The sequence below is a fragment of the Vulpes lagopus genome, chromosome 5 (assembly GCF_018345385.1).
Source record: "Vulpes lagopus strain Blue_001 chromosome 5, ASM1834538v1, whole genome shotgun sequence".
NCBI lineage: Eukaryota > Metazoa > Chordata > Mammalia > Carnivora > Canidae > Vulpes > Vulpes lagopus.
The window spans coordinates 91,744,916-91,766,827 of NC_054828.1; the positions used below are offsets into that span (position 1 = coordinate 91,744,916).

Here is a 21,912-nt window from a genome sequence, read left to right on the forward strand (position 1 = left end):
TGGAAGGGGAGGAGGGCGGGTGTTGGAGGGGAATGGGTGACGGGCACTGAGGTGGACACTTGACGGGATGAGCACTGGGTATTTTTCTGTATGTTGGTAAATTGAACACCAATAAAAATTAATTTTAAAAAAAAAGAGGAGAAAGTTAGAAGATACCGTAAAAAAACAAACAAACAAACAAAAAAAACCAAAAACATTGCCTGCACAAATAATCTGGACACAGTGGGCTATCCTGATCAATTAGGAAATGGTGAGAACACATGAAATTCAAGTTCCCAGATGCCAAATGACAAACTTTGTAAGAAGGCCTTTTTTTAAGAATAACAGTGGCAGGCCTGCTATTTTTTTTTAAGGTTTACTTATTTATTCATGATAGACATAGAGAGAGAGAGAGAGAGGCAGAGACATAGGCAGAGGGATAAGCAGGCTCCATGCTGGGAGCCCTACGCGGGACTCGATCCCAGGACTCCATCCCAGGACTCCAGGATCGTGCCCTGAGCAAAGGCAGGCACCAAACCGAGGAGCCCCCAGGGATCCCCAGGCCTGCTATGTTAATACTTTTCTGCATAGTGTAAAAGGTAGATCTCAGTATTATGCGTAAAATAAACATGTAAAAAGTATAATTTTTTCTACCTTCCAACTCCCCCCTCATTGATTCTTTGCACAGTTAGAACCATAGGTTCAGTCATCCTTCCCTGAAAACCCTCACTGTATCTTTACTTGATGCCCTATAACATTAGTACTCCTGCATTTATTGCCAGAAGAAATGGTTTTCTCCAATCTTTCTTTACATTATTAGCCCGAAATCAAAATTTCAGGTTAGGTTTCTGTGCCTGAAGTTCAAGAAAGGCTATATAAGGCAGTAAGTATCTTCCTTTTCTGACTTTATACACAAAAGTGGGTAAAATTTCCTGAGAAGACTAATAAAGTAGAAAATTATCACCTAAATATAGACAAATACCTCTGGCTTGTATTTGTATACAAAATATGCCGCCCAAAGGCATATTCATTGCAATAAATTTCTGATGCTAGACTTAAGTACAAGTGTCCCTGCTTTACTTGATTTAGAGGCAGAAGTCCTAAATGTAGTTGGGTTGAATTCTCATAAGGAATTTTAGTGTAAGTTGGCCTTGCAGTCTATTTTCTTAAAGGAGTTATTGGGTCCTGGAAAAATTCAAGGTTCTATTAAAACTTAAAATACAATGCTTAAAATAATAAAATACAATGCTTCGAGTTTAGAAAATCCAGTTGAACCATGCTAAATTCCTAATCCATGGAAACCATAAGATTGTAAATTCCAGCATTTGGATTCTCTCTATTCAGGATCTCACATTCAAATTGTTGGTTAACTACATGCTCATCTAAAGTTGTGGGGAATATTCTGCTTCCAAGCTCATTCAAGCTGTTGGAGAAACATTTTCTTGCAGTTGTAGAAATGAGATCTCATTTTCTTATGAGCTATCAAGTAGAAGTCACTGTCAGCTTCTGGAAGATACTGATTTCCTGTCCATAGTCCTCATAAATCCTCATAAACATCGCGGTTTGCTCCTTCAAGTCTGGAAAAAGGATCTGTCTTGTTGAATTGCCCTCACACTTTGACTTAACTCTCTAACTAGCCATAGATAACCCTCAGGTTCAAGGGCTCATGTGGTTAGCTTAGCCTCTGATGCCCAGACAAGCATCCTAGTTGAAGGTCAACTGATTAGTAATTTACCCACATCTGCAGTATACATTTGCCTTGTAGCTTACAATTAAAGGAGTGACCTCGGGGGTAAAAGTCATGGGGACCATGTTAGAATTTTGCCTGGCAGCCTTTAAGTGCACCTATATCTCTAGTAGTAATTCCCATATTAAGGATTCATGGTTTTATCTTTAGAGACTATATACAGGCTTGCATATAAGGCTTTAATTTTATGTATTTCTTCTTAAAGTATCAGAAAAGTGGATTAAAAGTGAAGAATGCAATGTATCTTTTCTAAAGTATTTATTTGACTATCTCTCTATCCATCATCTAAAATGTGCTTAATGTTATAAGACTAGAGAGCAAAATTACCAGATATAATCAATCTATCATCTATCTATCCATCTATCATCTATATTACTTTTCATACACACACACACACACACACACACACACACACACACATATATATATATATATATATTGGGCTTAAGTTTTATTTGTATAAAATTAGAAAAATAACTGTTAAATGTCTGGTAAAGTCAAGTGAAAGTAATTTTATATCAATCTTTTAGACAATTGAGTATTTTCACTAAAGAGGTTTTCAATTTGAATTATTTCAAAATTGTTTTTATGCTCTACTTTCACAGTTATTTGTAAATCATCAAAATCAATAGTTAACATGCTTCTTCAAAGTGTTAATGAATAATTTTCAAATCTCAACTGGATCTACAGTTTAAAATATAGACACCAATGAATGAGTTCCTCAGCAGTAACATCAAGGTCCTTAAAATATGGATGCTGGAGTTCTGAGTTCAAATATAAGTTACATCATTCAGGAACTTTAGTCCTTGGTTTAGTTACTTCAACTATCTTTGCCTGCATTTTACAATTTGTTACCACTTCCATTATTTTGGCTCTAGTAGTTAGTATGCATGTTAAACTTAAAAACTACCTCTTTTCTCCATTTATTGGTATAAATGTTGAAAATTACTTCGTGTACAAGTTTGCTATGAAACAAAAATAAGAATGTATAAAAGCATTTTCTAAATTGTTTTTCAAATACCATGACTACTAGTTGATTGGGGAGTTAGCCTCTAGTTAATGTGAACCCAATATGTTTCAATGATAATGGAACACTATACATTTAATGCAGAGATAACAGTTTTTGCATTCACAGAAAGAGTGTTTTATTAGGGACACAAGGATAACACAGTGAAATATGTAGCAGATTTACAAAAAGTAAAAATACATCTTGTCACTTTGACTAGACGATGCTGCAGATTATCAGGAAAGTAAATGAAAAGCGAAGAATGAAATCAATAGGGAAGACATCAATGAGAGATGAATGGAAGTGGAGACCTAACCTGGGATTTGAAGAATGATTGAAATTTCAATACTAGTGATTTTCAACCCTACAAATATTCCAAAGCCTGGGATTCACCTCAGATTCTAATTGGTACTTTTTAAAAGCTTTCTAGTTATTGCAAATATGTGGTTGACTTGAAAACTACTGTGTTAAAGAGGCTTCCAGTCACTTTTGTTGCTGTAGAGCTTGTTAAAAATGCAGAGTCTCAGACCCAAATCAAGACTCACTGATTTGGACCCTGCCTATCAAAGTTGTAGAAGTTATAGAAACAAGAGGAGAGTTGAAAATAAAATTTCAAGTTACCATCAGGGAGAAATGTACACATGTACTTCAAACCTTCTACCAACCTTAGATATCCCAGTAGGATTTTATCCCTTTCTTGTTCTAAATTCCAATACTTGAAATTATTTCCTTTTTTTTTTTTTTTAAAGAATTTTATTTTATTTTATTTATGATAGTCACAGAGAGAGAGAGAGAGAGAGGCAGAGACACAGGCAGAGGGAGGAGAAGCAGGCTCCATGCACCGGGAGCCCGACGTGGGATTCAATCCCGGATCTCCAGGATCGCGCCCTGGGCCAAAGGCAGGCGCCAAACCGCTGCGCCACCCAGGGATCCCTTGAAATTATTTCCTGATTGAAATTACATAATTCATTCAGTAAAGTATAGTCAAATATGCAATATATTTTTAAACTTTTGATGATATTCCAAAAGACGCAGTTATAAGCCAGAAAGTTAGATTTCAAGCACCACCTCCATAAGACTTCACCATTTTTTAAAAGATTTTATTTTTTCATGAGAGAGAGAGAGAGAGAGAGAGAGAGAGAGAGAGAGAGAAGGAGAGAGAAAGAGGCAGAGACACAGGCAGAGGGAGAAGCAGGCTCCATGCCGGGAGCCCGACATGGGACTCGATCCCCGGACTCCAGGATCGCGCCCTGGGCTGAAGGCAGGTGCTAAATTACTGAGCCACCCAGGGATCCCCAAGACTTCTCCATTTTAAACAACCAAGAGGCCTGTTCACTTTCTTCACTTATGTTCAAGGCTTTACTGTAATAATTCTTTTTTTCTTAAATATCTAAAGAACTCATAACATCTAAATGGATATCAGAATGATATAACTATTTTTATAACCAATATCAAGTTTGGAATCTTGAAGACAAAAACAGGAGTTCCCAAAAGCAAGAAATTATGCTTTCTTTAAGACATACTTTTCATGGGTGAACAGGGATAGTAATTCATATTTCTGGGTTTTTAGGTTGCGCTTCAGGAATGACTCACCCCATGGCACTCCACAAACCACTTAACCTCTCATACCATTAAAAAAAAATAAAATAGCTTGAAAAAGCAGATATTGACATCTGATAAGTCAGACATCAAAGTTTATTGATCAGACAAGGCAATATTGTCCCCCAAAATCAAGAATAATAAAATGTACTGCAATAGAGGATGTATTTCTCTTTGCGTCATTTTGCAGTCTGGTACTAGAAATAAGGCTGTTTAAAACAGCGAGTAGAAAGAAATCCTCTCAAGAATTATTTTATCTGATACGTCATTTGCAAATATCTTCTCCCATTCTGTAAGTTGTCTTTTAGTTTTGTTGACTGTTTCTTTTGCTGTGCAGAAGCTTTTGTGTCCATCGAAAGATGAATGGAAAAGATATCAGAGAGGGGGACAGAATATGAGAGACACCTAACTCTGGGAAACGAACAAAGGGGTAGTGGAAGGGGAGGTTGTCGGGGGGATGGGGTGACTGGGTGACGGGCACTGAGGGAGGCACTTGATGGGATGAGCACTGGGTGTTATGCTATATGTTGGCAAATCGAACTCCAATAAAAAATATATACAAAATAATAAAAATAAAAATACATAAAAAAGAATTATTTTATATCCCATTGCACTCCATATCTCTGAGTAAAAATGGACATTTTCTTCCCATAAAATTCCAGAAAGCCCATTACTATTTCCAATGGAGGAAAATGGGAAGGCTTGCTTTAAATGTAGATTAAAATGTTGCCTTGGTAAGGACAAACACAAGAGATACTACACATGTACAAATCAAGGTGGCAGCATAGAGAGACCTTGAACTCACCTCCTCCTATGGACAAAATAAATCTACAGCTACATGTGGAATGATTTTCCTCTGAAAAGGACTTGAGAACTAGGTGAACAGTGCCTCACCTACAAAAGACTTTTTAAAAGAGACACCTCAAGAAAGGTAGGAGAGGCAGAGACATGACCTTGCTGGGAGCACGACTAGTTCCTTGATTTCAGAATACAGCCTGTGCCATGGACAGATTCAAAGGAATGGCAGGGGCCACCTTGGTGGTGCAGTGAACTGGGCATCCAACACTTGGTTTTGGCTCAGGTGGAAATCACAGAGTTGTGAGATCAAGTCCCACCCACGTGAAGCCCTATGTTGGGCTTTGCACGCAGTTCAGTTTCTGACTATGTGTGTCTCTCCCTCTGGTCCTTTGCCCTGCTCTCAGGTGCATGCGCTCACACATGCTCTCTCCTCTCTCTTTCAAATAAATAAATCTATCTTTTAAAAATTTAAGAGGAATGATTTCTTTCTTCATTGAAGCTCACTTGTTATGATTGCATGTTTCCCCGTTTTCATAGTTCTTTCTTTTTCAAGGAAGGATGTGATATAACTCAGATAGCTTGGATGAAATCCTGCAAAAACTGTAGGCGCATTTGTATTAAAAGTTAGAAGTAAGAAGACTTTTGTTTAAGTTCAAATTATGAACTGTGAGTGATAAAGTTGACTGTGGCCAGGAAGTCAGTGAGATATACTGGAAGATACAAAAGTATTTCCTAATGTCCTTCTTATCAAACCACAAAAGACATAATTTGTGTGCATATAATATCTACCCTGCTCCTGAACAAGTTCTGCTCTCTGAATTTGAAAAATAAATTATGTTTTATTTTAGATTATATTTCATTTTCATGGTCATTGATGAGATAATCTTCAAAGTTCCTTTGTAGCAGCAGAGAAAAGCCTAGATGTTGAATGTCTGTGTCAATTCTGGATCAGTTTTGATTGTTTTGTTTTTATTCTCAGTATGGTTATATTTTCCTGCTTATTGGCATGCATGGTATTAATTGATTAGATGCTAAACATTGTGAATTTTACTTGATGGATGCTGAATGTCTCTGGATTCCTATAAATATTCGTGGGTTGTGCTCTGGCACAGAGTTAAATTATTTTGAAACAGTTTGATCCCTTCAGGGATTACTTTAAAAAAGAGGTATGATTCACATATCATAAGACATACACTTTTAAAGTATACATTGGATTCATTGTTTTCTTTTTTATATTCGAAAGTTGTGCAAACATTACCAATAACTAAATCCAGAATATTTTTACTTCCCCCCAAATTAGCCTAGTACTCATCAGGAGTAGTAATTTCTAATTATTTTACTGACTACAGTAACTAGAACCATTAATATACTTTTTGCCTCTATAGATTTGCCTATTTTGGCTATCTAATATAAACATAATTATATAATATATGTCTTTCTGTGTCTGGCTTTTTTAACTCAGCATAATGTCTTAAGGACCCATCAATGTTGAATTATGTATCTGTACTTTGTTCCTTTTTTATAATTGAATAATATTAATTTTATGGATTATACCATATCACACTTACTAACTCATTAACTGATGGACTTTTGGGTTGCTTCCAAATTTTGGCTACTGTGCATAATGCTACAATGAACACTGGTATATAATATTTTGCATGAACATATGTTATTAATTCTTTTTGGTATATCCATAGGAGTAGAAAATATGGATTATATGGCAACTGCTAAATTGTGCTTCCAAAGTGTTTGGAACCATTTTATATTCTCATCAGTGATCTGTGATGGGAATTGTCATTCCAGCAGGTGTAAAGTATTATCTCATTGCTTTTGGTTTGCATAAAACTAAGCATCTTTCTATGTAGTGACTGGTTATATACCTTCTTGAGAACAATATCTAATCAAATCCTTTGTCCATTATTTTTAAATGGACTGGTTTTTGTTGTTCAGTTGTAGTAATTATTTATTTATTATATATATACTATAATCTTTCAGATATATGATTTGCAATTATTTTTCTTTGTTCTGACTGCCGCCTTTTACTGTGTTGATTGTGTACTTTAAAGCATGGAAAGTTTTAATTTCTGTGAAATCCAATTCATCTATTTAGGTTTGTAATGCATTTAGAGTTAATTTTTCTGTGTAGTAGGAGATAAGTTTCCAAATTCTTTTTTTCTTTTTCTTTTTCTTTTTTCCTTTTTGTCTTCTTGATATCTAGGTGTCCCAGCAACCTCTGTAGAAATACTATTTACTATTTTTTTTTCAAATTAAATTGTCCTGGCACCCCTGGCAAAGAATCAGCTGACCATAAATGTAAATATTTCTTTCATAACAATTCTATTTCATAGAGCTGTATGTCTAAACATAATGCAAGTACTACACTACGTAGATTATTGTAGGTTTGTTGTAAAAATTTTTTTTAAGATTTTATTTATTTATTCATGAGAGACACAGAGAGAGAGAGACACAGGCAGAGACACAGGCAGAGGGAGAGGCAGGCTCCATGCAAGGAGCCCGACGTGGGGCTTGATCCCGGGACTCCACGATCACACCCTGGGCTGCAGGCGGGGCTAAACCGCTGCACCACCGGGGCTGCTCAGTTGTAAATTTTTTTTAATAGAAAGTGTGCCTTTCAGTAGTTTTCATCTTTTTAGAAATGTATTTTGGCTATTATGTGTTCCTTACTTGGATTTTGGGAACCGCCTTTTAATTTCTTACAAAACAAACTAGGCAGCGGGAATTTTGATAGAGATTGAAGAATATTAGATCAATTTTGAGAGTATTGCCATCTTAATAATATAAGCCTTCTGATCCATGGACATGGGTTGTAATTCCATTTATTTAAGTCTTATTTAATTTCTTTTATAATGTTTTATAGTAGTTACTATACATGTTTTATACTTTTCTGTTATATGCTTACCTATTTTGTCATTTTTGATTGTTGCAGAATTGTTTTTTAAATTTTATTTTTAGATAGTTCATTGATAATGAGTAGAAACACAACTGATTTTATACTTATCTTTTATCCTGCAATCTTATTAAATGTATTTATTAGCTGTAATATTTTCTTGTGGATTGTGTAGAATATTTTTTACATACAAGATCAGACCACCTGTAGATAGTGGCTTTTACTTCTTCCTTTCTAATAAGGGTGACCTTTTTTTTTTTTTTTCTTTTTCTTGCCTAACGTCCCTGAATAGAACCTCCAGTACAATGTTGAATAGAAGTGATGAGAGCAGGGATCCTTGTTTTAGTCCTGAACTTAGATGAAAAGCTTTGAACTTCTCACCATTAAGTGTGATGTTGGTAGTGGGATTTATTAGTTTGAAGTTTCTTCATATTTCTAGTTTGTTAGTGTTATTATATTGATTTTTGTACATTGAACCACTTGTGTTCCCAGGATAAATTTCATTTGGTTATGTTGTATAATCATTTTAATATATTGCACAATTCTGCTTGCTAGTATTTTGTTGATGATTTCCGCATCTATATTCATAAGGTATATTGATCTATAGTTTTTCTTTCTTGTAATGTGTTCGTTTTGTTTGCTCTCCAGGCAATACTGCCCTAATACAATGCGTTAGGAATTATTCCGTTCTAACTTTTGAGAATTTGTAAAGAATTGATATTAATCCCTCTTTAAATGTTTGGAAGAATTTAGCACTGAATCCGTCTGGCACTGGACTTTTCTTTAGGGTTAGTTTTTTGTTTTGTTCTACAAATTCAGTAATTCAGTCTCTCTCTCTCTCTCTCTCTCTCTTTTAAGACAGAGGAGGAGGGGGAAGGAGCAGAGGGAGGAGGAGAAAGAGATTGTCAAGTAGGCGCTACACCCAGGGTGGAGCCCACTGGGCTTGATCTCACAACCCTGAGATCATGATCTGAGCCAAAATCAAGAGTCAGACACCAAATGACTGAGCCACCCAGGCGCCGTTCTTTACATTTTATAAATTTGTTGATAATTTCTGTTTTTTTCTTAAGTCATTATGGTAAAATATGTCTCTTTCAGAGTTTACCAATTTCATTTAGTTCATCTGATTTTCTCTTCTGGTTTGGTTATTCTAACTAAAGGCTTGACAATTTTGTTGATATTTTTTGAGAAGACAACTTTTTGTTGATTTTATATTTGTATTCTCTAATTTGTTTCAAAGATTTATTAATACTTAATAATTATCATTTTTGTCCTCCTTGATTTGGGTTAAATTTAAACTTTTTATCTTAGTTTTTCAAGTTGGGAGACTAGGTTTTTTCTTTGAAATATTTCTTCATAATGATTTTTTAATTTCATTCCATTTTGATCATGCTAAGTGTCTAAAATCTAGTATGTGTTTTGTATTTGCTTAAAACTAGCCGTATTTCAAGTGCTCAATACACACATATGGCTAGTGGACTCTGTACTGGATAGCAAAATTTTAGCAGCTTCAATTCCTCATTGAATCTCCCAGTTAATTTCACCTCAACAATAAGTTTTGCCACTTATCCTAATCAAAGCTATTCATTTTGCCAAAAGACTGTCCACTTTCTAACGGGGGCGGGGGGGAGAAAGGGACTCAGTTAGTAATTGACATGAGAATAAAAGGAATGATTTGAGTCCTCTAATTTTTAGACTCAGTTCTACATTCTGTTGAAGTTAGAGTACAAGGTTAAAGTAGGCCCAGCACCAATTTTTAGCTCCTTGAACCTTGTCAACAGCCTTGTAATAGGTCACCAAGAATGGGCTTGTCTTGGCAATGTTAGAGAGTCTCAAGCTTGGGGACCTGGGTGGCTCAGTGATTGAGCCTCTGCCTTTGGCTCAAGTCATTATCTGAGGGTCCTGGGATCAGAGTCCCACATCAGGCTCCCTGTAGGAAGCCCACTTCTCCCTCTGCTATGTCTCTGCCTCTCTCTGTGTGTTTTTCATGAATAAATAAGTAAAATATTTTAAAAATTAAAAAGGAAAGTCTCAGGCTCAACCCCATATGTACTAAATCAGAAAAAATAGTTTAACAAGATCTACAAGTTATTATATACACATTAGGTTCAAAAACTGTTTTAGAGCAGTAGCAATAATAATAGATAATAATATTAGGATCACCTGGGGAGATTTTAACAATTCCAATACTCAGAACCACAAATGCATTAAATCAGAATCTTTGAATTGTGACCAAAATATCATTATTTGTTAAACTCCCATATGATACTAAAATTCAGCCAATGTTGGAAACCACTCTTAGAAAAGGATTATTTTCCAAATGTGGAAACTTAATTCTTTTCTCCTTCAGAAAAAAATGGGTTTTCAAGGTAGGTAAGTCCTATTAAAATTTCAAGAGATACTGATATTAGATAGTTCAAAGGCCACATTTATCCTGTATAGCTCATTGCATTGGATCTAGGGGACTCTTAATGGAAACAATAATAGAAAAAATTTAAAAATATATATATATTCTTCTCCTCCTATTTTTCAAATAAAAACCTGAGGGGAACCTAGGTGGCTCAATTGGTTAAGTGTCTGCCTTAGGCTCAGTTGGTGATCCCAGTGTCCTGGAGTCAAGCCCTGTATTGGGCTCCCTGCTTAGGTGAGCCTCTGCTTCTTCCTGCCTCTGCCCACTCCACCACTCTCAAAATAAATAAAATATTTTTAAAAATTTAATTTAATTTAATTTTTAAAATAAAAACAAATACAATAAAATAAATAAAAACCTCAGATTAGGAATTTTCCATGACTTATACAAAGTCACTCTACTCTTTCTGTGAGAGAGATGGTACTAGATCATTTTAGTTAGTGAAGTAGAATGCCCTAGGTATGATACTATCCTGACATTTTCTGTTCTGTTTATATACATATAACTCTGACTTTTTCCAATTATGTCATTTGATCTAATAGATTACATATTTTATTCAAATATCTTGTCCAAAAGTTGTATTAGAATTATTTATTGAGAAATGGTACTCTAGGGGCTCCTGGGTGGTACAGTTGGTTGAACACCTGACTGTAGGTTTTGGCTCAGGTCTTATTCTCAGAATCATGAGATCAAGCTCCTCATTGGCTCTGCACTGAGTGCAGAGTCTGCTTGAGACTCTCTCTCCCTCAGCCTCTCCCCCAGCTCTCTCTCTCCCTTTCTCTCTTTCTAATATAAATAAATAAATCTTAAGAAAAAAACAAAGATATGGTACTGTAACATAGATTACAACCTACTTATCATTTTGCATCTAAGAGGTTATTAATGCCTGAGGTTCTTATTATTGAATAGAGAATGATTTTTACCTAAATGTTGCTATGTTTCTTGTTTTCTTTTTTTTTAAATTTAGACAATAGTGTTAAAAGAAGACATTCTCAGTTGTTACCCTGAAACTCTAGATGATTTGTGAAGATCTGAGCCTCTAGGGAATATTCCATCTTGCATAAAAAATTTAAAAAGCCACTACTTACGAAGAGCATAATATGTGTCAGATGCCTTAATGCATTATGTTATATAATCATAATTGGTTCAGATAACTTCATTGACTTCTCTGTTTATTATCTTACAGTTAATAAGAGGTTAAACTGAGATTTCAATCCTAGTCTACATAATTCCGAAGTCCGTGCAATTTCAACTAGATATCACATCCACCAAATGTTTTAATATGGCCTTTGATTATGAGAATATAGACTTTGAGTTCATCCTAAAATAATTGAGCTGACAGGAAACTCCTAATTCTTAGATGTGGACTGAAGTTGTGGAGCAAGGGAGGAAACTGACAAGATCACTTAGCTGAATTTATGCTAAGAATAGAGGTGTTTCACTAATTTAACTTTTCTAAAGGCTATAGAGTTGGTGATTATCTTTTAAAGACTATAAAGTTGCTATTATCTTCACATTTATATTCTCATGCCTTCTGAATGATGAGCATGATTGCTCTGGAGTTGCTGTTACTTTGTGGAAGGAAAGGACTTCAAAAGCAAAAACATGTATTTCCAAAAAGCAATTTTTGTTTTTCCCAACTTTTACTACAATCATTATCCTAAAAATCTGAATGGATTTTATGGAGAACACTGATAAACATATCACCTAGATTAATATTTTCCTATACATGCTCTATCATGTACTCATTTCTCTACACAGCCATTAATCTGTTATTTTCTGTACATTTAAAAATAAATTTTTTGCTAAATATCTAAACATGCATATCATTAGAGTTCGATATCTGTATTTTACTTTTAATGCAAAATCTACATACAGTGAATGTACAATTTACACGTATCCATTCAATCACCTGTTTAACCCCAAACACTAGCTTACAGAACTTTATCATTGATCAGAAATCTCCCTATGCACTTCATCACTTTCTGCTCCCATCCCTGAGAGGCAACCATTTAGTCTTCTACCTTTTTCCCATGGAATTGATTTCCCTCTTCTAGAATTTCATATTAATGAAATCATGCATTATGTATTTTGGGAAAGTTTTTTTTTTCATTATATAGATAATATTTTTTGAGATTCATGCATGCAACTTAGTATGTTATCTCTATGTTTATTTAATAATTATATACTATTTGTTCTTTACTATTTTCCCACAATGTTCTAGATTATGCCGTATGTTCTATGTCCTTTATATTTCCATTAAAATTTTAGATTCAGCTTGTATATTTCTGTGAAATAAAAGACCACTTCAATTAAAATTGTGATTGTATTGAATCTATAATTGAATCAGTTAGGATTCTAACAGTATTGAGTATACCATTTCATGAGTATGACTTCTATTCCCATTTACTTGGTCTTTTCTAATTTACCTTATCAATATTTTATAATTTTCAAAGTAGAAGTCTAGACAACCTTTAGTCAATATATTCCTAACTTTTAAAAATATTTTAACACTAATATTAATGGTATTTATTCTTATCCTTTCCAATTATTTGCTACTAGTATCAGAAGTACAGATTTTAACAATATTAACTTTGAATACTGTGATTTTACTAAATTCACTTTTTATTTTATTATTATTATTTTTTAAGATTTTATTTATTTATTAATGAGAGAGACACAGAGAGAGAGAGAGAGAGACAGAGACAGAGACAGAGACACAGGCAGAGGGAGAAGAAGGCTCCACTCAGGGAGCCCAATGTGGGACTCGATCCCGGGACTCCAGGATCACACCCTGAGCCAAAGGCAGGTGCTAAACTGCTGAGCCACGCAGGCGTCCCAAATTCACTTCTTAGATGCAGAAGTATTCTTGTATATTTCTATTACTAATAACCAATTATTTAATATTCAAGTAGAAATAATTGTTCCATATATATGTAATATGTATGTAATTATCATTAGATAATTTATATATGTACGTATAATATATATAATTTATATATTTTGTATATATAAAGTTTCCTATATATAATTTTCTCTATATATATTATCATTAGATAATTTATATATGTATAATATATATAATTTACATATTTTATATATATAAAGTTTCCTAAATATAATTTTCTCTCTATATATGATCTTGACTGGTAAATGCCTTCATAAGATGTTGGATTTATATAATAAAAATGAATCTTTAGAAGGGAAGTAGTTTATATATACCAAGATAATTATTAATTTTAGTGTTCTTCATTCCTTCTTGAAATCTGAGTATCGTTTCTTCTCTGAGAAGAATTTTCCTTAGAATTTATTGTAGGGTGGGTCTGTTGATCCTAAATTCTCTTGGTTTTCTTTTTTTTGAAAATATATTTTGCCTTAAATCTCACAGGATATTTAAACTGGATTTCAAATTTTGAGTTGACATTTAAATTGTTCTCAGTGCACATAATGAATCCACTATTTTCTAGATTCCAGTTTCAGATGAGGAATCAGTGATTATCTGAATCAATTTCTACTACATTAAATCTGTTATTTTATCTTGGCTGCTTTCAAGATTTTCTCTTCATCTTTGGTTGTCAGCAGCTTTAATTTATTATGTGTAGAATATTTTGTTTGTATTTATTCTGCTTTTATTTGCTAAGCTGCTTATATCTGTATATTTTTTGTATTTCATCAAATTTGGGAAATTTTGCCCATTATTTCTTCAGATACTTAGTTTTGCCCTATTTTCTCACTCCATTCCTGTTAGGTCTATATTTAAACATCTTTTTTTTTTATTAAATATTAGGCAGGTTCCTAAGACTGTGATATATATATTTTTTTCAATAATTGATCTCAACTCTCATGGAAACTATGATTTAGCTAAGAATAAACCAACACATATGAAACTAATAATACATATAACTGCTGTACACATAAAAATAAAATGTATAAATATAATGGGATGTCTATATGGTCAACCATGCTGTTTGCTTTTGTTTTTGTCTTGTTTTGAATTTGTTGTTTCATTGTTGAGTTATCATGCTGACATGTTGCTACCTTTGAGGGAAACACATATAAACAATGTTTTTATTTTCAGAGATTGTTTCCAGTACAATGTTGTTCCTTTTTTCCCATTCTCAGATGGTATTTACCCATGCTATGCAAAATTTTTTTTAAAATAATTCAACTTATTTCAACCAATATGTTACATTATATCTATTTAGAAAGTAAAATCTTTGAAATAGTCTGTTATTTTTATTTTAACCTAATCATGCCCGTCAACTTTCCATCCATTTGCTCACAGGCTGCTCATCATATCTCATTCAGATCAAAATGGGTTGCTTTGTAATAACTCTTAGGGCTTTCTGAGGATGTTGCATTTTCTAGAAATAGTATTCTCCTCACTTCAATTTAGCTTGTGCATGGGCTAAGAGCAAGCCTTTCTCATTTAAAGTACGCTATGCATGAAGAAAACTAATAATGAGGATGGTGTTACAAGTAGGCTGGAAACATGAAGAGGTGTTTGCTGTTTTTGAGGAAAAATGCCATATTCAATTGATAGAAGTGTACACAGCTGTGTTTGGGTTCATCAGACATCTCATGATAAAAGTCTGAGGTTTGCTTATTTTCGAAGTGTTTTGCCACATGCATTTCCCCTTATTTTTTAGCATGGAGAGAGTTTCAAAAGGCCCATATGCTGCAAGTTGCCATTTCATCTGTTTATCAAAATAAATGCATAAATAGGCTTTGTTGTCAATAAATTATATTGAGTGGGTTTATAGCCTGCTTTTCTTTCTTCCAGATAACCAGATAGCTCGGAAGTAAACATTCCAAAGCCAGAGGATTCAAGTATCATTGCCAGAATTTTCATATATCCTGGAATATGTGCTTCAACTTTCTAAATGTTGACAACTTTTTTGTGGTAACCAACTCAAGCCAGTTTCCTAGTTGTATCATGTCTGCAGCTCTTACCTGTTTAGACTAGTTAACATTTTCTTTTTGAAACAGAATTTCAAGAAAGAATCAGATTATTTCTAGAATCATATCTTATAAAATTCTGAACTGAACTACTATGAGTCATTGATACAATCAGTACTTCCCTAATCTTCAGTCATGACCATAATCTGTCCTACTTCTAATTGAAAGTTTGTGATTTTAGAAACATTTTTTAATCTTGATTGTGGTGCTTCATCATTCTCCTACTTTACTTTTTATCTCTCGGCTAAAGCTTAATATTTTGCTAATTACTCAGAAGTTGCTCTTTTTGAGTTTGCTTCAGTTTAAATGTCTGTCTTCTTGGATGCTATTACTATGAATGGCCTAGCTTTTTGACAATTATTTAAGACCTTTGTTAACAATTTGTTGGCTTGTTGAAAAAAATAGGTTATTACCTTTTATTAGACATTACAAGTTAGGTTCTTAAAAAATCTCAATTTGACCAGAAATGAAACAATTTAAAAAACTTTAAAGGTGTATTGAGAAAAAAAAAAACAGGCTTACAAAAACAAATACAGCATATTTGTCATTACCAAAAAGAGACAATTTAAAAACAACCATGCTGAATAGATAATGCAGGTAATCCTAGTTATCTGGACACAACTCACAGTAGGCGCTCACAGTCTACAACTCTCATCAATTGTTCATTTTTTATTGGAGTTTCATAATCATTTCTATTTGTTGGATGACTAAACCCTAATATGGATGATGATAAAGATGGTAATGGTAAATCAGCATTTACTTAGCCCCCCACCCCACTTCCAGGTTTGGGAGTGGGCACATTTTCAGCTGCTGAATGCCCTGCCTTTGTCACTTTGTCATCTTGTGGGTTAGGGTTTTCTGAAGGTCTCAGCAGATAATTGAAGATGCTGTGGTACTAACTTTGAAGTGGCTACTGACATGGTCTCTCTTCTCCTTGATTTTCCTTATCTTCTTCATTGCTGTCCTTCCTAGGCTGTCTTTGGCAATGAGGACCCCTGCAGAATATCGATCTATAACCCTGATACATATTCTGTCTCACTGGTCTACCTTGTTCTCCTGCACCCTGTTTGTCAGCTCCCTCCACCACCTTTCCCTGTACAGGAGGTTTGGAATACTCTAGTTGGCGCCCATGGGGTCTCTGCAGATAGAAAGGTGGCAACCATTACCTGAGCTAGGATAGGCATGTTGAGCCTGGCCTTCAAGAGTACTCTCGGATCCCACATTCTTTTCCCCATGCTCACTATTCTGATTATCCTGATGACAATTGCATTGAACCCCTGGGATATGGACGTGGAAGGGGTCTATAGTGGTGACAATCTGCTATATGTTTACTGCCTTAAATTGAAACTCCACCAGGATTGGTGACATTTGCTACTTCTGCACCCTTTTCTCCTTCAACAACATCAATTCCAGTCTCTCCATCTCCTATACTTCTAGGGTTAGTCTTTATGACAGTCTGGTGTACAAATGCATCTTCCTTGGTTTACATATACATCATTTTTGTTGATGAAACCACATCTGTTTCTTACATCGAACCATTTTACTTTCTCCAAAACATTAGTTGCAATGATCTTCTTGTCCCCACCTACCGGCACTGCCTGTGTGAGGTTGCCTGGGTTTCTGCACACTGTGGTGCCAGGTTTCTAAATGTTGACAACTTTTTTGTGGTAACCAACTCAAGTCAGTTTCCTAGTTGTATCATGTCTGCAGCTCTTACCTGTTTAGACTAGTTAACATTTTCTTTTTGAGGCTAAGGGAAAAACCTGTTGCATTTATTCCTTGCCACAAAATACACTGGGAATCAACAATCCAAAGGGTTAAGTTCGTTTTGAACACTGTCTTGCAGCATCTTTTTCTTTTGTTATCCATTTTCAAAGATTATAATGAGACCTTAATGTATGTAAGAATTTTTCACATTGGAAATTATACAAATATTTGATATGCTAAAATCTTGTTAGCTGGATATTTCAAGGAGGTAAAATCAAGTAATCTTACTGGAGACATACAGATTTGGTCCTCCGCCCCTCTGCCTTTTGATGGATTTTAATGAGTGAAGCAAAAGCACCAATCTGGAGGGAATGTGTTTTGTCACACCAAAGAGATGAAATTTTTGTAAATTTACATCTCACTTAGGTTGCAGATTCTTTGCCATAGGCCAATTTGCTTTCATCTAAAATTCTATGGGAGATAGGGATGACCAGGCCAAGTTGCATTCAACATAATGTTAAGCTAATGAGGTTCTGTTAGTTTGGGAGGTTTTTTTCTTTTAACCTGAAGGAAAACCTATTTGGGGCTTCTAAACACTAAAGAGAAAATTTTGGCTTAGACTAGTATTCAGTCTGGTGCCAAACTTCCAATGGAATTCAAATCCACGGAATAGAAGTTTTATCCATAGAGACTATCCTAATAAATTAATCCTTCACTTTGATCTATTTGATGGTCTTAAAATTTCCTGTTTCAAACAGCTACATTACTTGATTAAAACAATGTTAAAAAAAAAAAAACTGTTTTTTTTTTTTTTCTGTATTTGCTGCTGACAGCAGGTGGATCTCAGCCTGGCTGCTCATGGTTACCTTGATGGTGACTGGGGTTTCTTTGTGGTAGCTTCGGCTCTTCCTGGTTATAGTGGAAACTAGGCAGGTGGCAGGGATGTGGCTGCTCTGGGCTTTCTGGGGTCCCCATTTTCCACTCCCACTGCCTATCAACTGAATGGCTTAGCTTTTAAAGTTAGACACTTTTTGATTTAAACTGCATTTCCTCCTTGTTTCTTATAAGCCTAATTACTGTAAAATGGGAATAAAATAGCTATTTTTAAAGTAATATTATGAGGACTAAATGAGAAAATTAACGTAAAACTCAGTAGCATTGCCATGAATTTGACATGAGATAACAGATAATAAGTATTCATTTCCTTAAACTTCTATGAAAACTTAAAGAAATTCAATAGGAAAATAACTTTAAATTTTAACTTTGAGTTATTAGCATTATTAGCTCCTTATTTTGACATTAAGAAAAAAAAGGGAAAGAGAAGGTACATAAATGAGGATGCTGAAAGGCTAATATGAAATATCAAGTAGTATTACAGATATACATGGCAAAAAAGAAAAAATGATTAATAATTTCAGTTGCTCAACTCAAATGTGTGGGTCTTTCTATCATACAACCACATCCTCATTGCCAGAGGAAGAGATCCTCAGATTTCCAGAACTTCTTCTAATTTCATCACAAAGTGAATGACATTATTTTTTCTATTTCTTATTTAATTTAGAAATTAAGTAAAAAATAAAAGATGATAGAATACAGCCAAATCTTGAGTCATGGGGAATTCACAGCATAATTTTCCAAATAAAAATATATAGAAAAAATATAAAAATCTACCAAATATAAATATAGATACATTTAAAAAATTCAAAGTCAGTCCAAAGATAGGAAGTACTTGATTTTTAAGCAGAAAATGTAATGAATTATATAAGATGGAAAAAATGTTTACTAATATACCCAAAAATACTGCCTTTGAAAAAGTTAATAAATTTTGATAAAAGTACAATGTCAAAAGGAATAGACATTAGAAAAGCTATTAAATTATTTGCCCCCTAATGAGGATCACCATATGCTGTTTTTATACATAGTTTCTTCAAATCTTGGAGAAAGTTATATAGCATATCATTTATACATATGTAGCACCAAAGCATATAAACTTCTTCAGAATTTCAGGTGAAAAAAAAGCTTGATTTGCCACCTCATTTTTAAAAAATATTTTATTTATTTATTCAAGAGAGAGTGGGAGAGAGCACCAGCCTGGGACGGGGGAAGGTAGTGGGAGAGGGAGACTTCCCTCCTGAGCTGGGAGCCAATGCCAGAGGGATCCCAGGGCCCTGGGATCATGACCTAATCCCAAGGCAGATGCTTAAATGACTGAGCCTCCCCCATGCCCTTGCAACCTCATTTTATTAGCTGAAACTAAAATCAGACAATACAGTATGCAAGAATATGCTCAGCACACTTAGTTTTCAGTTTCGATCCCACAATTTTAAACAGAGTATTAGGCATGTAACAGGTAACTATTCTTTTACAACAAGCAGGAATCTAAAAAGTCAAGACCTAGTACACTCTTAGAAAATATATTGGAGGCTAAGGAAAAATAAGAGTACCTTACCGCTCATAATTATTCTGACAGATCTATGCATTATTCTCAATTACAAAGTATTTGATAAAAATATAAAAGGAAAATAGCTGTTTCTGTTAATAGCAAGATACAACTTCAATAATCATTTACCCAGCTTAAAATCACTGGCCGATGCAATAAAATTAAAACATAAAATATATTTCTTAAAAGATGAATTATTAGTATCTTCCTATTGTGTATAGATTTTTGTAGACTAGAAAACCTAACATAATCAACACAAAAATACTAGAACCTTAAAATGATCCACATGTGGGAAAATTTCTTAAAATGCATATATGAAATGCCATACATTTTCTAAGTCAGAAAATAAACTGAGAAGACCAAGAATAAAAACCTTCCCAATATAATAAATGATAAAGACAAACTACTTAGAAATAAACATTAAATTTTACTTAGCAATTAGATAAAGAAAAGTATATATGTGTAAGTAGACCCAAAGATATCAATAAATATAAGTTAATAGTGTATTACTGGGAAGAAAACATTAATAACACAAATATATCTGTTATTTTAAGTTTAAGATTAGTAGAATTTTGATAAAAATTCTAATAAGATTGGGGAAAATGAACTATTATTCTAAACTTTATTTAACAAAGTACTAAAAATTAAAATTAAGGAAGACTAAGGAAGTGTGAAGGGGACCTTCACATATAAAAGCCTTACAACTTTTGATTGAAATATTACTAAAATAACTTTGGAAACCTGTGTCCCTTCTGTAGATCAAATAGTACCTAAATTATTTCAGCAAACAGGATACTTTAATTTCTGAAATACTATATAGTATCATAATTCACAACAGAATTATGAAGTCGCTGGGATGCCTGGGTGGCTCAGTGGTTGAGCATCTGCCCTCAGCTCAGGGCATGATCCCAGGCCTGGAATAGAGTCCCACATTGAGCTCCCTGAGGGGAGCCTGTTTCTCCTTCTGCCTATCTCTCTGTATCTCTCATGAATATATAAATAAAATCTAAAAAAAAAAAAGAATTATGAAGTCACATTAAACATAGCTAAATGATTTCCAATTGCATAGAGATTTGAAACTCACACTATTGAAAAAAAAAATAAAAGAACTTGCAGAATTTCATTATGTAGTGCATTTGTTCCTCCTTAGTCATGTAGTTTTTCTTCTACCTCTTCCACAAATATGCTAATTTAACACATTCCTATGTTTGAAAGTTTTTAAAAATGATTTACTACACTAGGCAACAAAAATATGTACACTGATAGACTTATGTGTATGTATGAATAATTTGTATGTATATATAAATCATATATAATATTATTTTAGCATAATATTAAATATATAGTATATAAGTTATCTCTAATGTATTATATATATATAATTCCCTATAAACAAAAGGCCCAATATTTCAACACATTTTATCTATTTAGCTAGCATATTTAAAAATTACACATTTTGGGGGGCTCCTGGGGGGGCTCAACGGTTGAGCATCTGTCTGCCTTTGGCTCATGGCATGGTCCCGGGGTCCCAAGATCCAGCTCCACATCAAGCTCCCTGCATAAAGCCTGCTTCTCCCTCTGCCTGTGTCTCTGCTTCTCTCTGTATGCGTCTTTCATGATTAAATAAAAAAAATCTTAAAAAAATAAAATAAAATAAAAAATAAAAATTACACATTTTGAGAAAATATTAAATGTAAAATGTTAGGTTTTACTTAGTATATCTCTTTAATGATGTATAGCTAGATGAATATTATGTCATACTTAAAGGAGACAACTCTAACATCGATTTGATTTTTTAAGCTACAGAAATGCCTTGTTTACATAGTTAAAAATAAGAGAATAGAACTTCTATATCTGTAAAACACTCAATATTTGAAATTCTTCCGAAGACATGGCACATATCACATAGGTCATTAAACAATTTGAATTATGAACAACTCATTTAAAGCTTGATTATGAGGCTTCAGGTTTTTTGAAAAAAAAAATAGATCACACATGTAAAATGATTTTTCATTTCTTTGAATCTCACGTTCTACACTTTTAAGAAAAGTAACAATAATGCCATATTTACCAAAGGTCTATTAATTTCAACTATTAATCTTTTTGTGTGCAGTGCTTTTGCACCCTAGCTACAAAATGAAATCATCTAGAGAGCTTACAGAACACTGTGGTCTGAGTCACATCACCAGAAATTCTAATTATTCTAGTAAACAACCTAAACGCAATTTTTAAAAACTTCCCCATTATTCTTTTTTCCCCATTATTCTAACATGAAGCCAAGACAGAATTGCTATACCACTTGTTTTTAACCAATGCATACAGAAGGGTTGAGAAAATTGGGAAATTGATTAATTCAATA

At 33.8% G+C, this 21,912-nt stretch overlaps 1 pseudogene; it reads right to left on the minus strand.

Moving 5' to 3' along the window:
• Positions 1 to 18,088, minus strand: part of LOC121491845 — a 65,927-nt pseudogene extending 47,839 nt beyond the window's left edge.
• Positions 18,089 to 21,912: the final 3,824 nt, after the last annotated feature.